This window comes from Heloderma suspectum, chromosome 3 (genome assembly GCF_057233095.1).
Source record: "Heloderma suspectum isolate Gila_16-S chromosome 3, 16-S_ref, whole genome shotgun sequence".
Classification (NCBI taxonomy): Eukaryota; Metazoa; Chordata; class Lepidosauria; order Squamata; family Helodermatidae; genus Heloderma; species Heloderma suspectum.
This window is the reverse complement of record NC_139460.1, coordinates 238,760,752-238,768,902: the sequence shown is the minus strand read 5'-3', so window position 1 is coordinate 238,768,902 and position 8,151 is coordinate 238,760,752.

Below are 8,151 nucleotides of genomic sequence, written 5' to 3'. Positions count from 1 at the left end.
TGTCATTGAATCCATTGGGACCTACTTCCAAATAAAATATGCATAAGACTATGCTGGCAGGTGATAAACAGCATTCGTGAATTCTACCCAGTGTCGGTGTACAATAGCAGAGTAATATACTTTCGAAAAAATGGCATAGGTCAGCATCCTTTCAACGGTATTTTGTACTAGCTGAAGTTTCCGAGCATTGTTTAAAATAGCTCCAGATAAAACATGTGACAATAGTCCAATCTATGTATAACTAAGGTATGTGTAACTAACCATGGTCAGGTCTAACCTCTTCAGAAATGGGAACAGTTAGTGCACCAGCCTAAACTGGTCACTAATTTTTTTTTTGGTAAAGTTATTCTGGAATCCAGCTGAACAGCTTTTTTAAAGAAGTCTCCATGTTGCCCCTTTTACTCCTTCAGCCAGATGGCCTACACTGTAGTGTACATGTTGTTGTTGTTTATTCGTTCAGTCGCTTCCAACTCTTTGTGACTTCATGGACCAGCCCACGCCAGAGCTTCCTGTCAGCCATCGCCACCCCCAGCTCCCCCAAGGTCGAGTCCGTCACCTCCAGAATATCATCCATCCACCTTGCCCTTGGTCGGCCCCTCTTCCTTTTGCTTTCCACTTTCCCTAGCATCAGCATCTTCTCCAGGGTATCCTGTCTTCTCATTATGTGGCCAAAGTACTTCAGTTTTGCCTTTAATATCCTTCCCTCAAGTGAGCAGTCTGGCTTTATTTCCTGGAGTATGGACTGGTCTGATCTTCTTGCAGTCCAAGGCACTCTCAGAATTTTCCTCCAGCACCACAGTTCAGTATACATACATTCAGTGTACATACTACAGCAAAATACTGGGCAGTCAGGCACACTCAGAAGTTAAAGGGCCTAAATACACATTACACTCCACGATGTGTAAGACTATCTGATGCTGCTTCAGAAGAAAATTTAGAGAACGGGGGGGCGGGGGGTGTCTTAATCCTTTCTCTATCCAACATTTCTTTAAGATCAGCCCCAAATGGATTTTCCCACATACACTCAGGCTTCAGAATAAGTGTTCGCAAGGGCAAATTCCTCTCTTCCAAAGTAGCTTTTCAAAAAGCATCAGGCCATATATTGAAAAAAGACACCTCTAAATACGTCTACTGAAAGAAGACGCCTCTGCAAACATAGGCTGCTTTCTAGTAAAACCATTGGATCAGAATCCACCAGTGGCTATAAACCAAAGTTGTTAGAGAGCACCTCCCTCAATGTCTTATAACGGAAATCCAGAAGTGAATGATTGTTGACAGCTTAAATCCATAATAGACCCATGATTCCGTGTGTACTGCTCAAAAAACCTCTGTTGCCCCTAGAGAGAGGATACAGGAACCAGATATATAATGGGTCTGATATGGAAGGACCACTTTTATGTTTCACATTAGGACTCAACAGGTTCCTTCCTCCATAGTCACAATATGGGCAATCATTTAGATTAGTATAGATTTTGTGTAAGTGCATATTTTCAAAGAGATGTACATAATTGCTCATCACACTTTAAAATTAGTCCGAGAGAGAGAGAGAGAGAGACTAAAGGCCCAAACCTATGCATGTTTAGCCAGAAAAAATCCTCTAACTCCCAGCATTTTGCAGCCAGCTGTGGCTGGTTGGGGAATGCTGGGAGTTGGAGGACTTTTTCTGGCTAAACATACATAGGATTGTGCCCCAATGTCTTAGAATTACTGTGTTACCCCTTTTTGTCCAAACCTAACATGTTTTTGAACCACATTCCGAATTTAAAGCAAGCCAAATATGCCTCCATACAATAACATCTTGCATATAGGATTATCAGATTTTTCATATTAAGCACAGAAATGTGTATAACTGTGCATTAATAATATAAAATAGGCAGATAATTGTTAAATGTGCACATACATGAGGGCAGAGCTAAAGAATTGCTCTGAAAGATCATTACTGCGATAAAGCAGAGAAGAGGCTTTATATAATAACCGAGAAACAACTTTACATCAGAGAAACCAGAGAACATCAAAGAAGTACAACATCGCAATAGCGATTTAAGAGAGCATTGGAGAAGCAAAAGAGCGCTTTAGGGCTAGTTACTAAAGTTAGCCTTTAACCATTTCACTGCAGGGGAGCAAGATTTTTCTTACTTCTAAGTAAACATGTTAAAGATTAAAAGCAGGCTACCTAAGGTGGATCAGTGCCCCTGCTACTGCGGTAAAGTCAGGGGTGGCTCCTGCACTCCTGGATATTCTCTCAATGGGAAAAACTACTTCCATTGGGAAAACAAGAGGGAATGGGGCCACCCCTTTTACCATGTCACTGCCAGGTCACAGAGGCATGCCCAGGATTTAATGCAGGGAGGACATGGCACACTGTGGCAAAACTGCCAGGGAGCTGCTTTTAGTTAAAAACAAAAAAAAAGTCAGAGTAAAAGGAGTTTCAGAAAATGCAGCTTTTCAAGAGGGAAGCAGCTGATTGGCAGTGGATTAGTGACAACGTCATCTGTCGTGAAGGAATTCAAACTGCTCTAACTTCACACTAAATTGCTTGTGAAGACAGCCCCTCAATCGTGCATGTTTTCTCTGAAGTTAAGTCCCACTGTGTTCTATGTGTCTTATGCCCTAGTAAGTGTGTTTAAAATCACAGCCTTAGTCCAGCATCCTGTTTCCAACAGTGGTCAGCCAGATGCCTCCAGAAAGCCGAAAAGCATGCCTGAAAGGCTCCAGCCTTCCATTATTGTTTGCTCCCCTGCCTCCAAATATCGCACTCCCTTCCTTCAGGTCTCTTCTCTGATGAAAATCACACACACTCCTCCCGAGGGCTCTTAGCAAGGGAAAGGACACCCTCAAGGCTTGGTTCCACATAGCTGTAGTGTAACTACAGCTGAATCTACACATAAGAGTTATACCGTTATCATACCGTTATCATAACTATTGATACACATGACACCAATGGGCACCAATAATTATGATAACGGTATAACTGCTATGTGTAGATTCAACCGTAGTTGGCCTCTCAAGTGTTTTTTTTTTACTTCCAATAAATCCTGAGCACAGCCTTCTCCAACCTGGCACCCTCAAGATTTGTTGGATTACAAGCCCCATCCTCCCCAGCCAACCCACCCATTTGCCATGCAGGCTGGGGGTGATGGTAGGTGTAGTTCAACACGCTTGCAGGGCGCCAGATTGGAGAAGGCTGCCCTTAAGATATGCTGTCATGATGTAGTCAAAAAGTGCTGCACTCTAGGGAAACCCATACAATTAAGCCAAAGGTTATTATTATTTCATTATTGTTGTTGTTGTTACATTTAAATCCAACCTATTTTCCTCTTGCAAGGAACCCAAGGGGTCTCACATAGTCCTCCTCCTCTCCATTTTATTCTCACAACAACCCTGTGAGGTAGGTATGGCTATAGCCTTCTTGGTTATGGGTCTGTCTGCCCGAGTTCCTGGAAAGCATCTGGCAGTCAGAGCAGACAATACATGGCCAGATGGACTAATAGTATTATATGGTATAAGACAGCTTCCAGTGTTCTATCTTCATTTAATTATTTCAATCATGTATTCATTGCAATTTCTAGCAGAACTCTTGATTTAAAGCTGTTTCCCAACATATTAAAAATATCTATCATACATTAACATTTTAATGGTATTTTGCTGGTTAGCACAAGTCGTATTCAGGTTCTCTACGCCATGAATGCTCTGGATCATTATCATCTTCATGACAGGTCTGGCTGAGAATAATAGAGAAATGGGGTACAATATCAAAATCCATCAGCACACAAAAACAACTCTGTATTTTTCCTCATTAATGTTGAAAGCATCATTTTCCTTTCATGTGTGCTGGAGGAATAAAAATAAATATAAAAAACCAAGGAAATTAAATCATTAAAACCACAGTTAGTTTTCACAAGGGACCATAAACATAATTTTTCACTGTTCCTGTACAGTATGAAATCATGGAGAAGACACAACTGGGCAACAGGAACATGCTGTTCTTCACTGATGTTATTTTGGAAAATAAAATGCAAACCTATTTGGAGTTTCTTGCTTGATAATCATGCCTGAATTCGACATTGGCTCATAAATAAGATGGAAAACAGCTGCATAGGAAGTGAGCAGTGACATTGGTCCTAATGGCTGTAATTTTGAACTTCAAGTCCATTGAACTTATAATGTCATTGGTTCCAGAGCGATTTGTCTTCTTCATGCCACCTCCCTCCAGCATGTTTTCTTATTTCCTCTGTAATGCCAAAGTAACATTGAGCACACACATTGACTGAAGGAAAACACACACACACACACACAATCCAGTACATCCACAATTCCATTTTGGCAGTCATCTCCACATCTATCTTCAGCCTCAAAAGCCTTGCCCTGAAACTCCAGAGATAATCTTTCCAAGGTTGGAGTCAGGGATGGCCCAAGACATTTTGCTGCCTGAGGCAAAGCACAAGATGGCGCCCCCTCCCATTCCATGTACAAAAGCCAAATGGACTAGCAGTTGAATATTTCTTCAACACTGACAATGGGACCACCACACCTGAAGTTGTAGGGCAAGCTGTGCGGTTCATAGGTCTCTCCTCCAACATCTTGCTGTCCCCTCCCAGCATCTGCTGCCTGAGGTAGGACCAGCCCTGGTTGGAGTATTAATTTTCAGTGCTACAGATATCTGATGTGACTTGGACAACTCAGTTAAATTGACCTACCTTACTAGATTGTTTCAAGGATTACTGATATGTAAAGCACTCTAAGGCTTCAGCCCCATGGTCCCTGGGAGGGCACTCCAAGGGCCACAGGACAGAGCAGATCTCCTTCTCTGACCTAGGCCCTTGACTCATGGACACCAATGTCTTGAGTCCTTAGGCAGGATACCTAGAAGGGATCTAGGCAGAGAAGTGTCAGCAGTGTTCTCTTTCTATGTGTGTTCAGCTGGCTCTTTTGTACAATGTGTCCACCCTTACTGCAGTCACCAGAGTTCATCAGCAGCTGATTGGATATAAGAGCTTTTCCCTGTTCATCGGTGAGAAAGGAAGCCTTTGTCACTGTGCAGCAGGAAAAAGCTCTTAGCTCCAATTAGCTGCTGATTGAAGATAAGAGCTTTTTCCTGCTGGGAGAGGGAAGAAGATGCTGAGTAATTCAGTCTGGCTTATATCTGAGTAGACATGCAGAGCCTTGGTATTTGTGATGCTTTTTTGAAATTTCTGCTGAATGATACTGTCTGCTTACTTGTAAGTAGACATGTACAGGTTTGCCTGCTTACCTGTGAGTATCACATTTTGGCCACACCCACTTTTCCTTTGGTCATCCACTAATTTCCTTTTGAAATTAAGCCCTTGGAATGAAAAAGTTTCCTCATCTCTGTGTTAACGGGAGAGCTACAGGAGCTGGTTCAATAGTTTAACAAGATAACATTTGCAGAAGATATGGCTAATGAGAAAACAGTGGTTCACTAAGGGCAGGATATTGGGACAGAAGTCCAGGGCCCCACTCAGCAGAATAAGCAGGAGGGGCCCAACCGCAGCTGGGCTGGCTCTTGAAGTAAGTAAAGCAGTGGTTGGGGGGAGGGGGGCTGGCCCTCCAGATGTTGTTGGACTCCAGCTATCAGCCCTAGCCAGCATAGCTGGTGGTGAGGGATGATGAGAACTGCAGTGCAACAACATCTGGAAGACCACATGTTCCCCATCTCTAAAGTAAACATTACCATCTAAAGAGCCCCCTCACATAAGACCATTAAGTCCAGAGTCTAAAATTACCTACGTTCACCACAGAAAGAAAATAGAGATAATTGGACTAAGGAAAGGGGGAAGATGCAGGTCTTTGGCTTGTTTGGAGTGGGAATTCCTCCCTAACCATAAATATGGCTGCCAGAGTCCATGTGAGAGCACAGCCAATTCAGTGAACCTGCACAAAAGGAACTGGGAGCAAGAGAGCACAACTCTATACCACACAACTTCCTGTCTACAGTTCCTGCAGTCTCTCCCATAAATCCCCAAATAATATGGGGAAAACATTTTCTTGACCTCAGTGAGCCACAACCGATGCCCAAAGTGGATAATCACATGGTACCTTCCCTAAATTTAGCCAGCTCTCTCGTGAAGCCAGTGAGGTTCTTTGCTTCCGCCAGTGTTCCAGGCAGACTATTCTAGAATTTCTGTTCATTCACATCTAGTATGAGCTAAAGCTAGCAGTTTAAAACCTTCTGACTTATATCTGGGAATAAGCCCCTTTGAACTCAATGGAACTTAGTTTTGAATAGATGCATATGAGATTGTCCTATTAGTTGCCTACATCCACAGGTCTTGATTATCACAAATTCATGCTTGTTTGTCAAACTTTTCATCAGAGAACAAAATCTTTGTGACTGTTGATATGGGAAAAAAGAAAGAAAGGGAGCTGTGCTTGAATTTTGCATCCAGTGTGTGTTTTCATAGCTGTTAAGTGATTGTGCTCTTAAATGCTCCTTTGGAATATGAACTGGGTAACCCTGTCATCATAGAAGAGATACTAATAACAGAAGAAATAAAACATCAATTTCAAAAATTAAACAAGAACAATACAGAACCTGAGGATCTTATTACCATCATCATAGGGAGAATCCATCCACAGGAGCAAGATAAATAAAAAATAATATATAATAAATAAAATAAGAGTGGGAGGAGGCATTTGTGGCATGGTGGTTGGGAGAGAAACAAATTCATTTTTATTGCTAACTGAGCCAATATGATACCAACTTGCTATGTGGAGTCCCAGCTAAGTTAATTGGACTTAGTTCTCATTGAATTCAGTGAGACAAGTAAGTCATGATTGAACTTAAGGCCCACGGTTTTCAATGGGAATGAAATTCAACTAACTTAGCCTGGGTCTGGGCTGCTGAGTCTTTCAGTGTGCTATATTACAGAAACAACAAGCTTTTGTTTTGACTTCTTGTAGAAAAACCACATGAAGAGTGCGGTTTTACTCTCTGCTGAAAAGTTATAAATAGGAAGTAACTGGCATATTGAGCAGTATTTTGTTTCAGCTGAAAGGTGAAATGGACAAAGTTCAGGTTAGGGAAATTCCTCATCGTAATTCTGATGCTAAGAATTTGTACAATCTATGCATTCTTAAAGTCATACTGAACAAGGGCTGCAAGATGCTTGTTGAGCTGAGTTTTGCACAAAAACAGCATAAATGGCCCACTCTAAACTTATGCTTTATGTCTGGAGTGTCGAAACTCAGCCTGAGGGCCAAATTCAGTTTCACAGAAGATCTCAGGGGCCGCATTCCAGTAATGGGCTGGGACAAAGGCCAAAGAGCTGAGGCCAAACACACCAACATATTGTAGCTTAGACCTCTTCCTGCCAGTAACTAAGCTTTAGGAGAGGCGTTTCAGCCTTTTAGAATGGGGGTGTGGGGCGGGGAATCACGCAAAGCTGTAAACCACCAAGCAGCCCCCAAACAATCAGAAGCTGTGGGAAAGTGGTAGGGCCAGGTAGGGGCATGGCCATCTGAGGAAATTCAGAGGGCTAAATTGGGACCTCACGTAGTCTGGATTTGGCCCCAGGCCTGATGTTCAATGCCTTTCCTCTGTGTCAGCCCCTGCTCTATGTCTATGACTAGAAATTTTATATCTACACTTTTCTACTCTACAGCCAGAATCATTCCAATTCAAACACAATGAAAATGCTAAAAAGTAGCAGAATACACACACACATGCATAAAACCATACTTTTTATTAGTGCCATCTTTGCTTTGCTCTTATCCTGAACGCATGGCTCTGTCAAGCAAGTGCTGTGAGCAGTGTTCATAAATGCTAGTAAGCCAGGCCCTCATACAACACGTTAGCAACCCAGATGTCAAAATTAGGAATTAGGCTGTTGATTATGCCCACAAATGACCACATATGAAAATTCACAATGACTACTTATTACAGGGGGAAACCATTTTTCTGCACAACAAAACCTATATCGGCTTTTCTCCTTTGGCTCGACTATGCCTAATAAAGGAGCAACAGCACTTATTTTTAAAACGACCTCTGTTTGTAAGTAATTGGTTTCTATATCCTGTGGTGATACTTAACCACACTGTGAATTTTTTCCATTGCCAGTGACAATTATCGGAGCCCAAAGCCAAGTGGTAAAAAATGTTTTCGACTGCCCTTGCATCTGGCTCTCTGGCAGC